Source organism: Tupaia chinensis, unplaced genomic scaffold, assembly GCF_000334495.1.
Source record: "Tupaia chinensis unplaced genomic scaffold, TupChi_1.0 Scaffold000023_1, whole genome shotgun sequence".
Taxonomy (NCBI): domain Eukaryota; kingdom Metazoa; phylum Chordata; class Mammalia; order Scandentia; family Tupaiidae; genus Tupaia; species Tupaia belangeri.
Genome location: NW_006159453.1, coordinates 2,697,624 through 2,718,815, shown reverse-complemented (window position 1 = coordinate 2,718,815; position 21,192 = coordinate 2,697,624). Strand labels below are relative to the sequence as shown.

At 40.9% G+C, this 21,192-nt stretch overlaps 1 pseudogene; it reads left to right on the top strand.

Annotated features, from left to right (window-relative positions):
• The first annotated feature begins 2,273 nt into the window (after positions 1 to 2,273).
• On the top strand, positions 2,274 to 2,924 carry LOC102475558 (60S ribosomal protein L10a pseudogene; annotated as a pseudogene).
• Positions 2,925 to 21,192: the final 18,268 nt, after the last annotated feature.

The following is a 21,192-nucleotide window of genomic DNA, read 5'->3' as shown; positions in this document are numbered from 1 at the left end:
CATCAGAGCTAACAACCTTTAATACACATGGTATTAAGCCAGGACTGGGGACGCTACTCTAAGCTTTTGTTTTATGGACTATTTTGTTGATATTTATTTCTTATTTGCCCAGTCACTACAGAGACTGCACTGCAGTATCCACAGGGTCACAATGTGTGGTTGTGGATTTGTGCACTGCACAAAGATGCTCAGCTGAGCAGGTGAATGGAGGCTAAAATTCAGCCTGTTCCTCACTCACCAAGTCAAGTCCGCTAGTGCTGAATTGAATCCAGGAAAAACCTGCCATTCTTTCCACAGAAATGCCTTTCCTTGTGAAGCCGACCTTGTACCTGGACATCAGTCCATTTTTCATTCCTCTCCACGGAGGGACACCTTTCTCAATTCTTCTGTCCCGAGTGGGTCTTTCTCTAATTCCTCTTCCCTATTTTACACAAAGGGAATTGATAGGCCATGCCCTACTCAGTCCTTATCCTCAAGGAATTGACAGTTGAATGGAGGGAGATAAGGAAAAAGCATTGTGATAAGCCCGGTAAGTGTGAAACAGGAGGAAACACTCAGCAGGACCTTAGGGATACCAAGGAGGATGACCTAACCCAATCTAGGAGATCAAGGAAGCCTTCTGGAAGAGGCTCTCTCTCAGCATGAAATCATCTTCCCACTCCTTCGCCTGGGCTAACAACTCTACTCAGTTAAATATCCCTCTCACAGAGAGGTTTTCCCTTACCCCGCGCTCACATAGCACTCTGTTTCTCTTGTTGTTACATTCGCCTCGTTTGTACAATAAACCCCACTAGACTGAACAATTGCGGTCTACAAATCCAATGTCACAAATTAGAAGGTCACACTATAAAGCTAATGAAATGACTGTGGTGAGTCTGCATTGCTTTCTGGAGACAGTACCAGGTATCTGGCTGTGTGATCAGTATCCATCCTGGTTTCAGCCAGAGTTTGGAGCAGTCTTCTCTTCCTGACTTCTCCTGCTTAAATATTCTAGAGAGGATTTTAGGCTAGGAATTCTGGAATCATCGCACTAATTCCAAGATTCTCCAGGTTTCTTTGAATTAATTTTATCTGCCTAATCCGAGGAGCATACTGGGAATGCAGAATCCCACTTTCTCCATTTTACTTTGCCTCCTCCCTCTTCACCACCCCCAAGATAAGACATTAGCGCACTGCATTTGAAAATGGGCATTGGCAGAACACTGGATTAATAGCCAGATGTATGGCTCTTAGTTTTATATTATCAAGGAACATAACCTCACTACATGTAATTGTCTACATGATTGTACGTGTGGATTTTACTATCAATACAATTGCTTGCTTATTGTCCACTTCCTCCTGGACACTATACACTGCGTGAGGACAGGGCCATGATAGTGTTGATCTTGAGTTGTTCCTTATTCATGCCAGTTCTTAGCTCATATTTATTTCCAAAGAAATATTCGTTGAACTGAATAGATATTACGTCTAAACTGGGACTTTAAAAACTTTAAAAATCTAGCAAGGAACGTTGAGAGAAAGGCAGAGGGAGGAACACAGAAGAAAGTCTGGAAAGTTTAAGAGAGTGAGACCAGCAGATGGTGTAATGGTTCTGTTGCTGGACTCCCATGTGGTTGACCATGGTTCAAGTCCTGGACCTGGTGGCTTAAAACTCACACCAGGCATGTGTGTGTGTGTGTGCCCAAGATACTCAGAGGAGAATGAGGAGGAGGGATTGCAGCATGGTCATCCCTTTTGGGGAGTAATTTCTCACTTTCTCTCTGTCTCTCCAGCAAGTGCATGTACCCTATAGCAAAAATCCCTCTCTCTCAAAAAAAAAAAAAAAAAAAGAAGAAGAAAGAAGAAAGTTTAAGAGGGTATAGAATGGGAGCCTGCAGTTAGCATGGTGCTTAAAGGTGCTGGATTTCCACATGGCTGACTGTGGTTCAAGTCCTGGACCTAGAGTCTTGCATTCTTGCTTTCCTTTTCTCTATCTCTCTGGTCAAATTAAAGTGATGATAATAATAACAAATAGAATTAAATAAATAAATAATGATAAGATAAACAAATAAAGAGCATATGATGTGTTTGAGGAATGGTAATTCACATGTTTAGAGAGTATAGCGTGCAAGTGAAAGTAGGGAGTGGTTAGAAACAAAACTGGAAGAAGTCAGATGGCAAAGGACAAGGAACTTGGACTTTATCCTAAGGGCAATGGGAGACTACTTATGGATTTTTCACAGTAAATTGTATGATCAAATTCGCATTTAGAGCCCTTTTCCGGCCATCGCGGCATGAAACACCATGAGCAGCAAAGTCTCTCGCGACACCCTGTACGAGGCGGTGCGGGAAGTCCTGCACGGGAACCAGCACAAGCGCAGGAAGTTTTTGGAAACGGTGGAGCTGCAGGTCGGCTTGAAGAACTATGACCCTCAGAAGGACAAGCACTTCTCGGGCACCATCAGGCTTAAGTCTACTGCCCGTCCCAAGTTTTCCAAGTGTGTCCTGGGGGACCAGCAGCTCTGCGACAAGGCCAAGGTTGTGGACATTCCCCCATGTGGACATCGAGGCGCTGAAGAGACTCAACAAGATTAATACGCCGGTCAAGAAGCTGGCCAAGAAGTATGATGCCTTTTTGGCCTCGAGTCCATGATCAAGCAGATCCCATGAATCCTGGACCCAGGTCTAAATAAGGCTGGCAAATTCCCTTCCCTGCTGACACACAATGAGGTGAAGTCCTCAATGAAGTTCCAGATGAAGAAGGTGCTGTGTCTAGCTGTGGCCGTTGGCCATGTGAAGATGACAGATGATGAGCTTGTGTACAACATCCACTTGGCTGTTAACTTCCTGGTGTCCTTACTCAAGAAGAATTGGCAGAACATCCGGGCTTATACTTCAAGAGCACCATGGGCAAGCCCCAGCGTCTGTATTCAAGCACATCTTAACAAATTCTAGTGCCACCCCCCCAAAAAAATTTGTATTTAGGAAGATACATAATTTATTGAAGGAGGCAAAACTGGACACAAAGAGAAGAGTGTGCTGTTTTCAGGATAGAGCCAGTACCAGCGTAACCATAGCACATGTTAAAGGAAATTGCCCTGCCCTTTACCCACAAGGAGAGTCCTCAGCAGCTCTACTTTGTACTCTGCAAAGCCTGCTCCCCTCCACACTAGGTTGCAACTGGATAGACAATGGATGGGCCACTGCCCCTCCCCACCCTCCTACCCCCAAAATCCTTATGCTCATATGCTGGCAAGAAGTCTCTGACATGACTGGCCTGGAAATAGTAATCGAGACAGCGTGGTATTGGCATTAAGATAGACAACTTGATTGATGAAAGAGAGCAGAGAGTCTAGAAATAGACCAAAAAATATACAGTCAATGAATTTTTGGCCAAGATGCAAAACCAATTCAGTGAAGAAATGATATCACGTTTTCAACAAAAGATATTGGAAAAATTAACCATTCATATGTAAAAATTTGAAATTTTATTTGTATATAAAAATTAATTCAAAAATGAACCATCAACCAAAATCACAAAACTTTTGAAAGAAAAGTCTTTGTAAGCTTAGATTAGGCAGGCAAAGATTTTTGTACAAATGTATAATTCATAAATTTAAAAAGTGATAGAAGGAACTTGAACAAAATCAAGAATTTGTGCTCTTTGAAAGACTCTATGGAAATGAAAACACAACCAAGCAACTGGGAGAAAATATTCACAAACCACTTTAGGATAAAGGGCTTGTATCCAGAAAACATAAAGAATTCTCAAAATGCAATAAGTAAATAAATAACAAATGACAAAAGAATAAATCCTGTCTTCACCAAAAAGGACATAGTGAGGTAAAATAAGCAGAGGGGAAAAATTCATTAGTCATTAGAGAAAGATAAATTAAAATGGAACTGAGATATCATCACACCTCTATGAGAATAGCTAGAAATAAAAATACTGACCTGCAATGATTTGAATGTGTTCCTCAACAGTTCTGTGTGTTGGAATCTTAACTGCCATTGTAATGGTAATAAGAGGCTAGAAACTTACTGTGACTGTGATGTGACTGGATAAGGTCATCAGGGTGGGGCTCCAATGAGTGAATCCTTGTTGCTTTATAAGAAGGAATGAGACTAGAGCCAATGCACAGAGACACATGCTCTTGCCCTGTCTCATGGCCTCTGTCCCACCTTGGGACTTGGCAGGGGGTTTTCGCTCTTGATCCAGAACCTCCAAAACTGTGGGCTGAATAAACCTTTATTCTTTATAAATTGCCCAGTCTGTGGAATTCAATGACCAAAAGAACATGGATTAAAACATGACCATACCAAATGTTGGTTGGTGAGAACGTGTAGCAACTTAAACTCTGCTCTACTCCTAACGGCAGCGTATGAAACCACTTTGGGGGGCCAGTAGGTGGTGTGGTAGTTAAGGCACTGGATTTCCACAAAGCCAAACATGGCTAGAGTCCCAGACCTGGCAGCTTGATTTCTTACTTTCCCCCTCTGTCTCAGCCTCCATCTCTCTCTGGTGAATTAAGTAATAATAATAAATAAAATTAAATAAATAGGTCTTTAAAAACAAACAAACAAACAAACATACCACTTCGAGAAAAAGCTTAGCAGATTCTTTTGTTTTTTTTAATTTTCATATATGTCAGAGAGAGGAAGGGAAGTGAGAAAGCATCCCTCATGGGGAAAGGTCATGTCACAATATCCTCCCCTACATCTGTCTCCCCTTTGGGGATTTGGGGCACACATGCACACACTCTTAGTTTGTCTCCCAAGCCCCCTAGTCCAGGACTCAAACTGTGTGATCAGCCATGTGGGATCCAGCCACCTTAACCACACAACACCATGGGCTGGCCCACTTCATATATATATTTTTAAGTTTACTTATTTATCTCCTCAGGAGTGAAAAAAAGACAGAGACTAGGGTAGAGAGACAGCAGGTCCTGATACTTCAATCCACACCCAGACTCAGCCACCCCCAGATCATGGGTATACACATGCCCAGCATATTCAGGGAGATCTCTGAATGTGAACCTAGAACCTTCCCTGTGGGTCTGCCTTACAGAATGTTGCACATTACCACTGTCACTGTCCAGCTCCAACCTGCAGGCTTTTTTAAAAGTTAAATGTATACACCATATAGTGAATATGATTCACCCTTTTATTCCTAGGTATTTACTCAAGATGAATAAAATATGTGCAAAGAGGATGTTCATAGCAACTTTATTGGTAATAGCCAAAAACTAGAAACAACCCAAATGCCCATCAACAGATGGCTGTAGAAAGTCAGCCTCCAAAAGAGAATACTTGTTAAATGATTATGTTTATGTAAAACTCTGGAACATGCAAACTAATCACAGTGAGAAGAAGTTTATCAATGGTTGCCTGTTGTGGAGGAGAAAAGATGGCTATGAGGGTCAGGGTTATAGAGGGACACACATGTTTGGGGATGACGGATCTATTCATTATCTTGATTGTAGTGATAGTTTCACAGAGTTAGATAAAAATGTCAAAACATCAAATTGTAGCCTTTAAATATTTACAGTTTATTGTTCTAATAAAACTCTAAAATGTTTTCAAAGAGAGAGAGAACTGGGGCCAGCAGATGGTTTAGTGGTTAAAGGGCCCCCAGACAGATGACCACGGTTCAAGTGCTGGACCTGGCAGCTTGAAAATCAAGCCAGACACATGTGCAGGCATGCCCAAAATCCCACGAGGAGAATGGAAGAGAAGGGATTGCAGCATAGCCATCCTCCCTGGGGGGTGACTTTTCACTTTACCTCTCACTATCTCTGTCTCTCTCCAGCAAGCACACATGCGCTATGGCAAAATCCTTAAATTAAAAAGAGAGAGAGAATGGAAAAAATGAGTTTCTTAAAGGGGTAGAGTGGGAAGAGTATCAGGATTAGGCTGGGGCTGGATGGTGGCACAGTGGTAAAATGCCGTGTTCCGTGAGGCTGACCCACATGGGAAGGTTCAGGGATCTTGTCAGAGACTTCCTCAAATACGCAGAGCAGACCCATTATCTAGGGTTGGCTAAGGCTGAGGGTGGATCGTGCTGTCTCTTGATTCTGTCTCTGTCTCCCTCTCTCACTCATGGAAAAAATAAACAAAATTTAAAAGATCATTTAGACTTAGACAGGGAGCCATGACACTCCCATCTGGCAGGTTTCTATACTGGATGTCAGATGAGATGATTTCTTTTGCTCAGAGGCTGTCCATTTTGTTTGTAAAATTGGCAGCAAGACTTTCTGCGTATGACCTGAAAAGGGTGGACAGAAGGCTTGAGGAAAGTGGAGCAGGTTTAAAACAGCTACTGTGGAGAGGGTCTGAGGCCAGACCCAGAACACTTAGCATTTGGATCAAACTGGGATTTCTGTTGATACTGGAGACAAAGAATCGATGGCGACACGACTACTTACGTGTCACTGTAATTTTCTCCAGTGTATGTCAATAGTAGAGACAGAGAAACAGGCCTCTCTTTTCTTTGAACATGTATCATCTCTTAGAAGCTTCTTCAAGCTCTGGAGAACTCAGGTTTCTATGGCACCTACTCCGTCATTTTGCCACGCAGGCCGAGATAAGTTTTACTTATTCTGTCCACAGCGATCTACTCAGGTGCGAGATGGCTAATGGCCCTGAACGCGAAGTAGTCTAGTATCCATGATTCCTGCTTTCGGGCTTACATGCCTGAAGAAGCAACCTGCTCCACTTGTCTCTTTACTGAGTCCTCACAAATGTTAGGGAACCACACACTTTCTAAGTGTAGGCCACCCCTAACTCATTCATACCAGCTACAGACCACTTGACTACATGTAGTTAGGGTGGCTCCAATCACATGTCCCCATTGTCAAACCTGATTCGTGTCATAACCCTTCCTTCCAGTATGGGTATTATGAGTTGGGAGAGGTATGTGGCCAACATTGAGTTTCTGGGATCTAAAACTAGAGACCCAAGAGCAAAAGGAAACGCATGTAGCCATGTGGCACACTGTCAGCTAAGAGCTTTAGATATTTTCTTCCCTTGAGATTCAATAACCCTTCACAGTGACCTTCCATTAAGGATGAGTGCTAAACCATTGTCTCACTCGATGTTTGGATAATGTTATTAGGGAAACTTAGCATGAGGGATTTCTCTTTTAATGAAAAGGAGTAAAAAAGAAAAAAATATCTCTAAGGGAAAAAGAAATTGGTGAGTTTGGCACTAGGCTTTGGAAATGAACAGTGACAGAGGTTCTGACTAAAATGAAAAAATGTTCGGGAACCAGCAGTTAGCGTAATGGCTATGTCATTGGACTCCCACATAGTCGACCGCGGTTCGCATCCCGGACCGGGTGGCTTAAAACTCATGCCAGGCGCGTGTGCATGTGTGCCCAAGATCCCGATAGAAGAATGGAGAAGAAGGGATTGCGGCATGACCATCTCCCCTAGGGGGTGATTTCTCGCTTTCTCTATGTCTCTCTCTGTCTGTCTGGCGAACGCACACGCCCTATGGCGAAAATCTCTCCAAAAAAAAAAAAAGTTACAAAGAAGTACTACAACCTAAAAAGCAACAATTGCTTGCATTACACATAAAAATAAAGTGGTCTTATAGGAAGTCCTGGTACAAGTTTTCTTGTAATAATAATATTTTCCTAAGGGGAAAAAAAAAAACCAAAAAACAAAAAAAAAACAAAGGGAAAACAGGGATACCACCAACAATATCCCCAAAGAGATAAGATATTAAACTCTCTATCCCTACTGGTAACAGTTATTTATTTATTTTTACACAGGATCTCTCTACATCACACTCCTACCTCAGCTTCCCAGATAGCTGAGACTATAAGCACTTGCTTGACTATTAAAAAACATGATTTAATTTAATTTTATTTATTATTACTCATTTTTAATTTGACCAGAGAGAGAGAGAGAAAGAGAGAGGAAGTGAGAAAGCAAGCTACCAGGTCTAAGACTTGAACCACAGTTGGCCATATGGGAGTCCAACGCTGAAACCACCATGCTGCCTGGTGGCCCCATCACTTGCCTGACTTTTAAGAGTGGGCTCAAAATCAAACCTAGATGTCCCAGATAACCTCAAAGTAGAGTGGTTCCAGCATGCACTGCCTTGGCTGGGCAACAGTGAATGTTTTTCTAGGAAAAGTAACCATGCGCCAGATGTTTTCCTGAAGCAGGTCAATGTAGAGTTCAATGTAGAGTCTCCACTCTGCTTGTGATAGGTAACCTGGTCAGGAATTCCAGGGTAATCACCAACCGTAATTGAGTGTAAAACAATATTTTGCTTGTACGTATGCTTGCCAGAAGAAATAGCTAAAACAATAACTGAATATACGATTCATATAAATCAGCCCCTTAAAAAAGTGAGGGAGGTTGATGCTGGAATTCATCATTTCCTCCAGTTTTTTTAAAATCTTGACTATTAAAGTAGAGAAGTCTTAGGTTTATTTGTCTAAGTGTGCTTTCAGTATCTTTGATTTAGATAAATAATCAGAGAATACTTACACAAATAACTCTGAACCACCCTTATGACAGATTCCTTTGTGAATTCTCTGTGGTGATCTGTGGAGAATTTCCTCCCAAAGGTAACTTATCCTGCCTTCCCTTACTCACTTCAAGAAAACTTTCATGAAAGCAGTTTTTCTCAGCTGAGTTTTTGATAGGAACCCAACAGCCAGGAGATTATTATTTTGTTCTCTACAAAGCGTTGGAGGACTGCATGCTTCTGTTGCTGTAATAGTCAGATTTGAGATTCCCCCACCCTCAGGCTAATCCTATCAACCATTTTCTACTGTGTGCTTGCTAGGTCCTGGGAACCACACTAGGCACAGGCTGTGAAAAACAGTCGGGGTTGCTGTGCCAGGAGCTTATGTCCTAGTGTGATAACTACTGCCTAAAACTAGGAGTGGCTAAGTAAGAAACCACTATGGGCTCTTCAAGCAAGGGATCCTTACTCCAGTGCAGCAAAAAAGGGTTAGGAAGGAAAAAGTGAAATCAAGATATTGATCCCAACAGCAACCTCCTAGTGAGAAAGCCAGAATTTGCCTAAGCAGGTAGGCTTAGGTGAGGAGATGAACCTATTGTTTTGCAGGTAGTGAAAGGAGCTCAGGAGGGGCTCAGTCAGACCCAAAATAAAGGGAAAGAGAGCAGGCTGTTTTTCATAGGCTATGATTGGAGATGAATTGGTAACCTGGCCAGTTCAAAACTGTCTCCACTGATGTCTGAAAAGCAAGAATGTTTACTTGGAAGAGGTGGTTAAAGCATGGACTTTGGAGCCAGGTGGATTTGTTTGTGAACTGCAGCTCTACCATGTACCGTGTGACTTTGGAGAAGTTACTTTTCTCTTGTAGGATTTGTAGAAGACTTAAAAAGAGTGATCAATAGGGCCAGCTCTATTAGACAGTGGTTGAGTGCTTTGCAGAGGAAGTGGGGTCCCACGGAGCCAGCTGGAGTCAGAGTCATCCCAGGGTTTTGAAAAAATACACCTGGCTCTTCTGTCTGTGCCTAGGACCCGGAGGGGATGGTGAATTGGATGAAAAGGATTGTAGCACGAATAGGCCCCATTGGGAGGTGCACTCTCTTTCTCACTCCCTCTCTTATGTGTGCACACATCCTCTGCATTGAAAAAAAAAAAAAGATTTCTAAATCAAGCACTAGCATAGGCAGCCAGAAACAGTACATATTAATAAATGATATATTTTTTATTGTTATTTCTATGGAATATCTCCACTAATGTTCATTAAATTCCCACCACATGCTAGTGCTGTATTCGTCATGGTATAACAGGAGACAGTCATGGAAACAACTGACTGAAGTAAAAAGTGGGAGGGGCTCAGCAAAGCATTTCACAGACAAAAGAAGGTAAGGTTCATTATAGAAAAGGATGTGTAAAGGAATAGCCTTGAATTGATTATCACCCATGGCATGCATGCTTTGAAAAATCATGTGATATGCCCTAAAGATTTATGACAATTGAATCTAAATATGAAAATGTTAAATAAATAAATAGCTAATCCTACAACATTTTCCTCTTTTTTCAGAACTGTTTCAGCTATTTTAGACTCTTTGCATTTCCATAGACATTTTAGGATCAGCTTTAATTCTACAAAAACAACAACATAAAAAAGCCTTCTGGGGAACCAGCAGTTAGCGTAATGGCTATGTCGCTGGACTCCCACGTAGTCGACCGCAATTTGCATCCCGGACCGGTGGCTTAAAACTCACGCCTGGTGTGTGTGCGTGCATGCCCAAGATCCCGAGAGGAGAATGGAGGAGAAGGGATTGCGGCATGGCCATCCCTCCTCGGGGGTGATTTCTCGCTTTCTTTCTCTCTGTCTCTCTCTGTCTGGCGAGCGCACAAGCCCTATAGCAAAAACTTCTCCAAAAAAAAAAAAGCCTTCTGAGATTTTTGTCAAGGATCACATTGACCCTATCAATTAGTCAGGGCAGGATTGACATCTTTTTATTTATTTATTTATTTATTGTTATTATTCTTGAACTTGACGAGCGAGAGAGAGAGAGAGAGCCACCAGATCTGGGACTTAACCACGGTCAGCCATTAGAGAATCCAGCACCTTAACCACCATGCCACCAGCTGGCCCCAGGATGCCATCTTAACAATACATAGTCCTGGGGTGGACAGGTATCATGGTGGTTAAGGTATTGGATTCTCGCATGGCTGACCACAGATAAGTCCCAGACCTGGAGGCTTGCTTTCTCACTTTTCTTCTCTCTCTCTTTCTGTCTCTGGTGAGCACACATGCTCTATAGCAAATTTTTAAAAAAGTAATAATAACAATAAATAAAGTTAACAATTCTTTTTTTTTTTTCTTTGCTATAGGCCACATGTGCTCGCCAGAAACAGACAGAGACAGAAAGTGAGAAATCACGCCCCAGGGGGATGGCCACACCACAATCCCTTCTCCATTCTCCTCTTGGTCTCTTTGGCACACACGCACACACGCCAGGGGTGAGTTTAGGCCACCAGGTCAGGGACTTGAATCACAGTCAGCTACATGGGAGCCCAGAGACATAGCCATTATGCCAACTGCTGGTCCCAAGTTAACAGTTCTTTAAAAAATATTTAAGTCCTCTAGTTACTGAACGTGGCATAACTTCCATTTATTTAGGTGTCTCAATTGCATTGTTTTTATTGTTAGAAAAAAAACTTCTCTTTTCCTCCAACACTTTTGTCATTATCATATATTCTTTTGTGTGTAGATCCAAAGATTCATTTTATTTTTAAATAATATTTATTGTAATATCTGATTTTCATATAATGATTGTACATCTTTGTGTGGTTTGGCATGTTTTTTTTTTAAACATCTGTACAGTGCATAATAATCAAATCAAGGATATAAACATATTCACTATCTGTATTTATTATCATTACATTGTGTAGTATACATATGAAATTCACTCTAATTGTTTTTTTAAGAATTTTTATTTATTTTATTTGCTATGTTTATTTTTTAAATTTGACCAGAGAAAAACAGGGACAGAGAGAAAGGGAATGTGAGAAACCAAGCTGCCAGGTCCAAGACTCGAACCGCAGTTGCCCATATGAGAGTCCAATGCCTTAACCACCAGGCCACTTGCTGGCTCCCACTCTACTGTTTTTTTTAATAAACATATGTATAAAATATATATTATATTATATATAAGTACAATATATTAAACATAATATATATAATAAATATATATAATATATAAAATAAATATATAATTGTCACTGATGGGGCCAGCAGGTGGTGTAGTAGTTAAGATGCTGGACTCCCACATGGTTGAGCACTGTTCAAGTCCTCAACCCAGAGGCTTGAAACACATGCTGGGCAAGTGTGAGGGCATGCCCTGCACATATATGCATATATGCGCCCAGTGTCAGTTTCAAGCCTCCAGGTCTGGGATTCAGACCATGGTCGGACATATGGGTCCCAGTGGTCCCAGTGATTCTTTTTTTTTTTTTTTTTTAAGAAAAATGTTGTTGATTATCTTAAGACTTCTTTATAGATAAAGCAAATTATCTTGAAATGAGTATTTTTACCCAAACCAGACAGAATAAATACATTAAAGAATGTTACTCAGGTGTCAATTGCAGTATAATGGAATCATAACTATAGTAAAACTCCTGAAGCCGCTGCTTCCTAGGCTGAAGCCAGAGAGGAGGCCTGGGTTTGATTCCCAGCCCACCAAAGTCAGGCATGGTGGTGCTCACCTACAGTCCCACTTACTCAGGACGCAGGGACAGGACCACAGGCTTGTGGCCAGTGTGGGCAACATGACAGATCCTGACCGAAAGAGCCAGGTGTGGCGGCACATACCTCCCAGAGCTGAGGTGGGAGGATTGTGACAAGAAGACCCTGTCTAACAACAACAAATGCATCATGCCACACCCCCCACATACGTACATTTTAAATTAAAAAAGAATGAAAATAGTAAATGTGCAAAGTAGAGTCGATAAAAGAAATAGCTACAACAACAAGCCTTCATTTATATGGAGTGAAAAAAACTTTTTTCTTTAAAATTTTTCTATTTGAGGAAGTGAAACACATTTACACTAAGATCAAGGAAACTAAAGAAAAAGAGCAAGCAGTAGCCTGCAGAAAATAAAATCTAACACTCTGTAGCTCCAATTACAGAGCTGCCAAATAAGAAAAAGTAAACGAGACAACAAATATAAACACTTCATATCTCTTATATTCAATGTTTCATGTTATCGGCTTCAATTACAAGGCAAACATAAAAACAGTGTGTAGTCAAAAAGAATAAAAAGATATAAAGCTAGCCCAACTGCATTCATAAATCTATAGAATCCCCTCAAATAAGAAAGGATATATTCAAAAAAATTAACTATGATAATGCTACTAATAGTAAAACAAATTAGAATTCAAATATCCTCACATATTTGATAATTTTCTCAACATGAATGTGCATCAATAGCCAACTAGTATCAATTAATCAATTATAACTATCAATTGTAGGTGAACAAGAACTTTTAGAGATAGAAAGGGGATAGATGGAGAGAGAGTTAGCAATATACAGACAGACATAATCATTTCTCTTTTTTTTTTTTGAGAGGTTTTTGCTATGGGCACGTGCGCTCGCCAGACAGACAGAGAGAGAGAGAGACAGAGAGACAGAAAGCGAGAAATCACCCCCCATGGGGGATGGCCACTCTGCAATCCCTTCTCCTCCATTCTCCTCTTGGGATCTTGGGCATGCATACACAGGCGCCTGGCATGAGTTTAAGCCAGTGGATCTGGGACTCAAACCACGGTCGACTACATGGGAGTCCAGCGACATAGCCATTGCACTAACTGCTGGTGCCCCAGACATAATCGTTTCTAACATTTGTACTAGATATATTTTTCCCATTTGTATTTTGTCTTTCTCAAGGGAGTTACAGATCATTTAGTAGGAACATAAAAATGTTTGCTAACATGTGTAGTATCCCCAACTGGGCTGGTGAGAAATGTATTCATGTTGGAACATTCACTTTACAAGCTAAGTGATGTATGTGATTGAATATATAAAAGAAACTAAAATAAAATAAAAAAAGTTTGTAAGACACAGCCACAGTGGCACAGCAGGAGGGAGCCACTGTGCAGTTGCTGAGGTCACACGGGAGGCCCAGGTTGAGTCCCTGGCTCAGCCTAGTGTGTACGAGCTGCGGTGGCACACACTTGTGTTCCTGGCTAACTGGGAGGCTGGGACGGAAAGATCACACCATGGCGAGACCCTGCTAAAAATACCTAACTCAGCCCAAAGTTAGGTAGGCAGTAGGATGCCTCTGCATGGTACTGGGTTCATATGAGAGACCTGGGTTTAAGTTTTGCATCGACCTGAACATGCCTGGTGTGCCTGTGCACACCCATGATCCTGACTGGCTGGGAGGCTGCAGGGAGGATCAGGGATGGTGGACCCTGCCTCTCTCCCTGTCTCTTTCTCTCTTATAAAAGAAAGAGATAAAATAAACTCTAAAAAAAAATTGTCTCTTTCATGCTTTCTCTCTCTCCCTCTCCCTCTCTCTGTCAACACATGCACACAAAAGTGGTTTTTTGCTTTTGTTTTGTTTTCTTGCTGAAGGGTACTCTTGACAGAGAGAGACAGAGAAACAGAGAGAGGGAGAAAGCACACTCCGATGGAGGACAGTCGTGCCACAATCCCTTCTCCTCCATCCTGTTGGAATTTGGGGCACATGTGCCCATTTGCGTGTCATATTTTTCAAGTGACCAGGCTCAGGATTTGAACTGTGTTTGGCCTTATGCTATCCAAGCACCTTAACCACTAGGGTACAGGGCCAGTCCTTAAAAGTTGTTTTTGGATGGCTGAATGAATGACTGTCCTAATTTTTTTTTAATTTTAGAGAGTACAAATTGGAGATTCAGAGAAGGTACATGACATTTACTCATTCATCCATGCACACGTAAGCTGAACAAATTATTTTTGAGCACCAGTAGGTGGTGCTTACCACATAGTACGTGCTAAGCCCTGTGCTAAGAACTGGGAATTCAAGAGTAAATCAAAACCCCTTCAGTACCTAGTCTATGGTATTTATAGACTAGTGAAGGAGACAGACATTAATTGCACAAATAAATTATGACAGACAAGTGTCCAAAAGGAGCTATGAGGAGCTATGAAAACAGGGAGATTATCCTGGGCTATCCCAGTGGGCCCAATTTAATCACACCAGTTCTTAAGAGTGGAGGTCTTGGGCCAGCAGGTGGCGTGGTGGTTAAGGTAGTGTATTCTCACATGGCTGACAGCGTTTCAACTTTTGAACCCGGAGGCTTGCTTTCTCACTTTCCCACATTCTCTTCTTGGAATTTTGGGCATGTGTGCACTTATGCCTGACGTGATTTTCGAGCCTCTGGGTCTGGCACTTGAACTGTGGTTGGCCATGTGAGAGTCCAGAACCTTAACCACCACACCACTTGATGTTCCTTCTCTCTCACCTCAGATTTCTAACCTATAGGTGTTGTTGTGGTGATTTGTTATGTTATAGAAAACTACCACGGGGGACCAGCGGATGGGTAGTGGTTACGTTGCTGGACTCCCATGTGATCAACCATGGTTCAAGTCCTGGACCCAGTGGCTTAAAACTCATGCTGGGAGCGCTTGTGTGCATGCCCAAAAATCCCAAGAGGAGAATGGAAGAGAAGGGATTGTGACATGGCCATCCCCTTGGGGTAATTTCTCGCTCTCTGTCTCTTGATCTCTCTCTGTCTCTATGGAGAGTGCACACACTCTATAGCAAAAATCTCTCTTAAAAAAAAAAAAAGAAAGAAACTACCATAGGCCATTTGATGGTGAGATCTTCAGGATGACTAGATCCCACATGGCTGAATGCATGGTTCATGAACCCAAAGGCTTGAAAAACATACTAGGTGTACATGTTTGCATGCCTAAAATCCTGAGAAGACAATAGAAGAGAAGAAACTGTGTCATGGTCATTCTCCCTGGGTGTTGCTTTCTCATTTTGCCTCTCCCTTTCTCTTTCTCTCTCTGGTTGTTGAGTATATGTGCCCTACAGCAAATTTAAGGAAAAAAAGAAAACTAACACAGAAGTCTTCTCTTTTCAAAATTAAACATGGCACAAAGGATAAAACAATCTAAGTTCTTTAGCATAGGGTAAAATTTTGTAATTCTGTTTGCAACCTATCCATCTACCCATCTCTGACATTGTGTCTATCCCTTCCAACTCTCCCCACTCCTGTCCTCCTAGTACTCCAATTCTTGGAAAAGAGAGAAGAGGGACAGAGAGCTCCCCAAATGGGGCACAGTCATGCTGTAATCCTTTTTCCTCCTCCTTTCCATCCTGTCAAATTTTAGGTTTGCATACACAAAGCACTTATTCTTTTATTCACTCAATAATTATTTATCAATCATCTACTAAGTGCTAGGTACTGTTTAAGGTGCTATGAACAAACGTTAAAAGTTCAACCTTTTTTTTTAAAGAATTATTTTATTTTAACTTTATTTATTATTATTATTACTTTCCAGTTTGATCAGACAGAGAGAGAGAGAGAGAGAGGGAAAGTGAGAAAGCAAGCTACCAGATTCAGGACTTGAACCACGGTTGGCCATGTGAGAGTCCAGCGCCTTTAACCACCATGCCACTTGCTGGCCCCAAAAGTTCAACCTCTTATAAGGAAAATGCAAATCAAACCCACCACTTAACCCGAGTCAGAATGGCTATGATAGAAAAAAAAAAAAAAAAGAAAAAAAGAATGATAAGTGCTGGTGAGGCTGTGGTGAAAAGGGAACTCTCTTACACCATTGGTGGGAATGCAAATTAATTCAACCACTGTGGAGAACAACACAGAGGTTTCTCAGAAACTTACAAATTAATTTTTTTTTAATTTCAAAAGAGAAAACAACAAATAGAACTACCATATGACCCAGTAATTCCACTCTTACGCCTCTCCCCAAAAGTCAGAAAAACACTTGCACATCCATATTTATTGCAGCATTATCCACAATTGCTAGGACATGAAATCAACCTGAATGTCCAAAAACAGATGAGTGGACTGAAAAAAACATTGGACATGTACTCTACAGAATAATACTGAGCCATAAAAAATAATGAGACTGACAGTTTATGTAAAAAGGACAAATATGGAAGATTTAAACTTTTTAAATTTTTATTCTTACTTAAAAACAAAAACATTCAATTGCTATACATCATTTGGCTTGTAAAGAGAATTTATCCAGCATGAAAGACATCTCAGACCAGTCAAGTTGAGAATACTATATCCTTTATCATCGAGAGGTAATAAACCATTTCTGTGTTCCACAAACGTCTTGTCTCTCTATTATTTCTCCCTGATTTATTTCCCTATACACACCCCTTCTCCCACCTTCCTTCCACACTGTCTCTAGCATCCATAACTATTTTCACTGCTTTTATGTCTTCCAATCTTTCAATCTGTACCATAGAGTAGTCAGTATATATTAAGTGGAGACATACAGTATCTCTCTTTCACAGCCTGGTTTGCTTCGCTGAGCAATAAATCTCAAATATGGAAGATTTAATGCAAAGCAAAATAAGCCAGACTGTGAAAGACAGGCATTGTATGTCCTTAATTAAGATATACTGAATATCTGCATTCTACAGTAGAAATTGAAAGATTGGAAGGTATGATAGTAGATACTAGAGATAGTATAGAAGGGGGTGGGTAATACAGGGTGGAAGGCAGGGGATCAGGGCAAAAAAATAAAACTTTTAATAGACACAAAAATGAAAAGTTATCTATTGATGATAATGTATATGGTAATGTCTTTGATTTGACTAATACACACCATATTCATACTGGGAAAAACCATGTTGTATTATGCTATAAAAGTTAAATGTAAATTCAAAAAATATATCGGGGGCCAGCAGATGGCGTAACAATCACGTTGCTGGACTCCCACATGGCCGACTGTAGTGCAAGTCCTGAACCCAGCAGCTTAAAACTCACACCGAGTGCATGTGCACATGTGCCCAAGATCCCAAGAGGAGACTGGAGGAGAAGGGATTGCTGCGTGGCCTCCTCCCCCAACCCCCCGCCCCCAGGAGATGATTTCTCACTCTCTGTCTCTGTCTCTTTGGCGAGAGCACACGTCTTATAGCAAAAACCTCTCTATTAAAAAAAGTATCCTAAAAGAAAGTTCAGGGGGCAGGCAGGTGGAGTGGTGTTTAAAGGTGCTGAACTCCCACATGGCTGACCGCAGTTCAAATCCTGAACCTGGTGGTTTACTTTCTCACTCCCCACCCCCCCCACCTCTCTCTGACCAAACTGGAAAATAATAATAATAATATTAAATAAGTAAAGTTAAATAAAATAATTCTTAAAAAAAAGTTCAAACTCTCATGGCACTTCAACTCTTCTGGGGTTGGAGAGCAAACAGTAACATTCAACAAACAAGCTTGACTATAAATGAGAACATGTGAGTGTAGAAGTTTTAGGATTAGGATTAGTTTACAGAGTGCTTGCCCAGCTCTGGAATCTGTGCACCCACACACACAGAGGATTGCCCTCCCACTCACAGGAGCAAACTCCAGCAGCTGTATGGGATTTCACTTGCAGGTGATTGGATGAGCAACGTCACAAGATGTGCTAATTCAATGTTTTCTCCCTTAAGAATTGGGAATCTTATATTTGGAGGTGCAAATACTAATCAATGCTAGCTAGCACCTGAACACAGGTAGCAAACTCTTGCCATATGGATGAAAATGCAGAGGAAGTGGCTTGCGAAAGGGGAATGAAAGAATGCATATAGAGCGATGAGGGAACACGTAGTCCCACAGAGAAAGGGGTGGAGTAGAGCTTGTGCTTTTGAACTCTTTCCAGATTCTCGTTTATCATGATGTTCAGTGGTACATTGGACCAGTTTCTTGAAAGAGACTGTACAGAGACGGTAACTCCATCTTTTCTCTGTCTTCCTGCCTCTTTCATTTTCTCTTTCACCATTTTCCTTTCTTTCTTTTATTTTTATTTATTTATGTATTTATTTATTTTTACTTTCAGCTATTTTGACTGTATATCCATTATTTGTAATGAAAAAACCCTCTATTGAGACAGAGTAGAATCTTTGGCGATGAACACTAAGACATGATTGTGGATTCATTCTGTAAGATGCAAACGTCTCATGAATGGGGGCTTAGCTGTCATAAAACAAACTAATCCATATTTAAAGTTTCTTTTACTTTTTAGGCTAAAGCTATATTACAATGGATTTCTAAGGTAGAACTGCAAATTTTGAGGGATAAATGAGGATCCCAATTTATAGGAAAATTCTTTTCTCTGCCTTTTTCTTTCCTCTGATATCGCACTTTTCACTCTGACGCAGTTCTCTGTAGGTTATCTGTTACGTCTCTGTCCATTTGTCTGCAGCTAGAAAGGCCTTTGTTTTCCCTCTGCGCTTAAGAAAGATGTCGCTCTGGATCTATCTGAATCCTGATGCCTTCCCTTTATCTAAATCTTGCTTCAATGTTAGCTTCAGTGGAAAACCTTTCTCTAAATTTGATTTCTTGTTTTGAACGCCAATATTTCATGAAAGATAAAGTTTTTTCGTTGTTACGTTTGTTTCTGCTTTGAACACTAATTAGGCACAAAGGATACATGATGATCCTCCGAAATAGTAACTTTTATACTTATCATTTATTATCAAAACCAGGAGTTTCCTAGTCTGAAAAACAAAATGGCGTCTTAGGTTTGTTCCATAAAGCTTTATGAGATGTATAAATTGATAATAAACAAAAGCTGAGATTTATCTATTTACATTATTTTCTCAAAGATTTGTACATTATAGAAAGCTTCCTGTTTGGTTGAAGCTCATAAAACTGCTGATGAGCTCCTAGATCTGAATACCATTTTATACTTATGAAAAGGGCAATTTCATAGAGTCCAACCTAAATGTTTCTCCACTAAAATTTTTTAAAGATTTATGTATCTATTTATTTGTTGCTATTTTGGGGCCACAGGGTCTGGGACTTTGGTCAGCTAGTGCCTCGACCACATGGCACCCGCCAGCCCCATGCTTCCCCATTTTAATCACCTATAATCTTAATCTGCTCTAGAAATGTTTTGCATTGCTTTGTCCCATTTATCTTCTCTTGGATTCTTTCTATTGGCAAAATGTTCATGACTATCAAAGGCATTTTTTGTTCAGAGTGGTGCTTCTTCTTTTATAAAACACTTCTTAAAAAAAAACAAAATGGAAACTATATGTGTTGCATGGATTAAATTCTAAGAGATTACTCTTATCTTAATAGTTTTCTTTCTTGAACAATTCTCTGGTTTTTCCTCCCATCTCCATGCTTGAATGAGGGACAGCTGATTCTGTTTTCAGTGTTCTCTGTTACATGAAGTGGACTATCAAAGTTCTGCTACTTCGACAGGAAAGAATGCTACAGTTTTATCTTTTATTTCCTTTCACTAATTTTTATTGCTTTAAACACTACAAATGTTGTACAAAAAGGATGAACTGCTTCTCAAAAAAAATATTTAAACAATAGACAGTACAAAGCAAAAGCCCCTCTCTTACCCTCCCTCCCAGTGGTAACCACTGCTAATTGTTAGTGCTCACCTCCAGATCTCTTCGTGTGCACATGCATGTGTGTGCCTACATGTATATGTGTGCCTACATGCACGTGTGTGCCTACATGTATATAGGTGTGTATAAATATTTCATTAAAACGAAATTATACTAACAGTGAGGATGTGACATGTAAGAAGCTCTTAACAAATGGTAGTTGCCATTATCAGTCCTTTTTTTCTTTTTTTTTTGAAAGGTGTTTGCTATTGGGTGCATGTGCTCATGGGAGAGACAGAAAGAAAGAGAGAAAGTGAGAAATTACCCACTGGGAGGATGGCCATGCTACAATCCCATCCTCTCCATCCTCTCCCCGGGATTTTGGGCACATGCACATGTGCCTAGTATGAGTTTAAAGCTATTGGGTCCAAGACTCGAACCATGGTTGGCTATGTAGGAGTCCAGCACCTTAACCATCTTGCCACCTGCTGACCTGCTGGCCCAACCATTATCATTTTTTACAAAACTATTTACTGAGTATTATTATGCCATAGACATAAGGCATATCTAAAGGAAAATAAAGACACAATATGATTCTTGCCTCGAGGCTTACAGATCTTGTGGGAGAACACCCACGCAAGGATACAATTACAAGACAGTATAGTAATGGCAAATTGGAAAACTGCAAAGTGCAGTTAGAGCAGGAAAAAGAGCTCCTAGATCTGAATACCATCTATGTGTCGATGACTTCAAGTTCACATTTCTTGACCTCTTTTCTGCTTTAGGTACACACAACTATTCAGCATTTGTGTTTTTTGTTGTTCTTTTTGTTTGTTTGTTTATATTTTTATATAGAGACGGAGAGAAAGAGAAACAGGAACCCCTACCAGGGTCTTCATGCAGCAGCCCAGTCCCGGCCAGCCTAGATCACAGGCATGCCTACATATGCGCGGCATGCTCAGGGAGGTCTCAGAGCATGAACCTAGGACCTTCCCCATGTGGGCTCCATTGCATCATCCCTGCAGTACTGGCTAGCCTGACATTACCTCTTTGATTCCTAAAGGGATAAACTTAACGCAACGTCAACAGAGTTTTTGACTGTGCACCCTAAATTTGCTCCCGCCCCAGATTATCCTGTCTTAGTAAAGGCACTATCCACTCAGTAGCTCAGGCTCAGGCTGACTCCAAGGAAAGGAAT